The following is a 3424-nucleotide window of genomic DNA, read 5'->3' on the forward strand; positions in this document are numbered from 1 at the left end:
TGTGTGTGTCCAATTCAAGTTGTGACGGAATTAGTTTTCATGTGTCTAAATCCATTTCTCAACTTAATCATCTATTAATTTATTTACCACTTGAAATCAGCGAATACAAGTATACTTAAAGGATTCCTAATATATTCACAGACGTATTTAAAAGTCTCAAACCATAATATTCTTCTTGTACAAACAGTTATTCACTATTTGGTAGAGCAAGGTCAACTGTCAAATTTGACACATTTTTTGATGATCTCACTGGGTAGTGTGCATTGCATAGGGCAAACCAGTGATTTTTTAGAATCAGTTCATTTTTAATTTTCTCATTTACCCAAGATTTAAGCCATTAAATCCAATGTCTTATGTATGATGATGGTGGTATCCATGATACTTTTCTGGTCTACTTATAGGACTTGAAATTGAACTTGAAGGAGAGTCTAAAAAACTCTCTGCTTTGCCACTATGCAGTGCCACTGCATTGTCTCTCTTTGGATCTCAATATTTTCCTGCTAGAAGTAGATGGCCAAGACCTAGTGTTTTGGCAGTAGTTTGACGCGCAAATGTATGACGTCACGTCGTCACCATTTCAACCATCAACAAACGCATGAAACTAAAACAAAGCTCAATATAAAGGAAAAACTAGAGAGGTGACGGAATTACCCACGACGTCGGAATATACCGCGTTTACCCTATTCAAGATTTAAACCAATATCTTAAGTATGATAATGCTGGTATCCATGATACTTTACTGGTCTACTTATACGACTCAAAAATGAACTTGAGGGAGTCTGAAAAACTCTCTGATTTGTCACTATGCGTGGGACCCAGGCCCTCTGGATTTGAAATTAAAAGCCCCAGTTGAACAGGGGCCTAAATTTCAGCCTAAAGGCTAAACCCTATTAAAACTTCATGTTTCTGCATTGATTCTAATGCTGTCAACATTGAGAAATTTTAAAGTATCTCTCACACAAAATATACTTGGCTAAAAAATTTCAATTTTGATAAAGAAAAACGATTCCAATTTCCAAAGTCCAAAACCTAGGGTTCCTTGACTTCCTTCCAAGTTAGATCACTCAGATTATTCAGATTTTAGGTGATGTTCATTTCTAAATTAAAATTTATTTAGCCAGTATTTCTTGCATGAGAGATACTTAGAAGTTTCTCAATGTTAACAGCATTAAAATCCAGGCAGAAATGTAAATTTTTAATATGTTTCTTGTTTCAGGCTGAAATTTAGACTCCTGACCTAAAGACTTGAAACCTAGCCTTTTAATTTCAAATTATAATTCTCAACCAATCACGCTGCTGCATGAATCCAGCCCATTTTTTACCAAGGGATGCCAATAACAGGCATGGAATAGGTTACTAGGTATATCTACTTCTACTTGGCGAGCTGCAACTGAATTTTTCAAGCCGTGGTTTTATGGATTTGCCTGCTGTGATTCCATTTCTTAGAGCCGTGATTTCATTTCTTCGAGCCTTGAATTCCATATCTCGCAATAATAATCTTGGTCACGAAAAGCCATTAACGAGCCGCGAACGTATTTACAAAGTGCGTGCAGTACCTAGTAAGTGCATAGCGTCCATATTCAAAATTCGAGAAAAATGACGTGGCAACTGACTGCAACCGGCCACAGTTGCGGGAGCTCAGCACAGTAACCCTACTCCTTCAACGGTCAGCTCAGAACAACACTTTCCCTTCTCCCCTGCTTAAGGTGCCTGTACACAGGGATAGTACTAGCCGCTAGTTCATCCGGCGCATGAACTGTCCACGCTACTAGCCTCATGTATAGGGGTTCAGCCCTTTCAGAGGCATGCGCCGGCAAGTGCCCGAGATGCGGCCGAGCGGGACAACGATGTGTTGATATCTTGGCTGGAGAAGTGGCTAGTAGCGCTGATGCAGCCATGGTGAGAGCATCTGTGCCGCTCTTGCAAAGTATCTTGGGTCAAGTGAATTATGGCTTGTTTGAACGATAATGTTTCTAAGAAGAAACAAACTAAGTGGATTCCAGACGATATTCAATTATTTTTTGAAATATTCCAAAGATATGAATTAAAGTAGGCTATAATGTTTTCCATGATGGTTACTCCAACAAAATGAAGGGAGAAACGAGTATTTTGAAACGGAAATTAGACCTTATTAGTCAGGGTTTAGTTGTTCCCAACGCTGTATTTTTAAAGGCTAGTATATGGAGTATAAAAAAGACGTACAGACTCGAGTTGTTGAAGGTGATCACACTATCCATCTTCGCAGACCTCACTCGACGGCTTCTAACGACTCACTGGCGGGCGCAAACGAGAAGATAGCGGCACCTTATACTCTCCTCGTGTGTACAGGCTTACTAGCCGGATAGTCACCAAGCGACCGACACTAGCCAGATTTACTAGCCATCTGCACTATCCCTGTGTACAAGCACCTTTAGACTTTGCTTAAGGTGGTGGTGGTGGTGATTGGTGATTATTGGAGCTTTGAAGACTTGTCCATGTAGCCCCACAACTGTACGGGCGTATGTTGCAGGCAGCAGACGTAGCCACAGCAACTGTGGGCACATGAAGAGGATTGTCAGCACAGAGCGATGCAGGCATTGTAACAATAGCTAATCAACAATTTCAAAACGAGGGTGTATGTTCCAGTATCATCAATAAGGGAATATTTTGCTGAGGGCATTATATGGGTCAATATATTTCAAAATCACATAATAATGATTATAAAACAAGTGCTACTCTATTATACTGAAAGTGGTATAGAAAACATTCAAATGTAGATGCTAGTGTAACCCAGTTAGTATCTAGGGGATGCCCTACCTTGTGCCACATATGAGAACCAGTCAGCTAGATAAGGGTCCAGCCTGGGCAGCTCAACCTGGAGCCTCTTGAGGCCAATAGGCCTTGTACAAGTAATATCTAGTTTAAGTATGCAAACAAGATGGATCTCCTATGGGCAGGGTTCTGAAGAGGCAAAGGATGATGGGGATACATGACAGACAAATAAAGGCACCCTTCACAAATGCAGTCATTACATTAGTCAATTGATCTGCGCAGAGCGCCCCTACTTGAGCTGCTGGATGCACCAGTGGGTGCGTTTATTGAAGATTTGAGATAAGGTTAGTGCCACAGATTGTTATTCACATTAGTCTACAAGGAGATGCTTTTTAGGTTTTATCTAGTTATCAAAATTCTATTTACTATTGGCAACATTTGAGAATATCTTACACTAGAAGTTTCTAAACTAGAATTACATTTGCTTCAGAGCATTAATTGCTGTCAGGTAATCAGAAGTGGCTTTGGTTATATTAGTCTGCACCTCCATTAGGAACGGTCCTCCTCCAAGCAAGTTTTTTATTAAGGAATTTAAAAGCAAAGAAAACGCCAAGAAAATTCACCATATCGATATTGAAAACGTTTCGGAGTCCAGCTCCATCATCAGTTCGAC

Source organism: Hyalella azteca, unplaced genomic scaffold (genome assembly GCF_000764305.2).
Source record: "Hyalella azteca isolate HAZT.00-mixed unplaced genomic scaffold, Hazt_2.0.2 contig10104, whole genome shotgun sequence".
NCBI lineage: Eukaryota > Metazoa > Arthropoda > Malacostraca > Amphipoda > Hyalellidae > Hyalella > Hyalella azteca.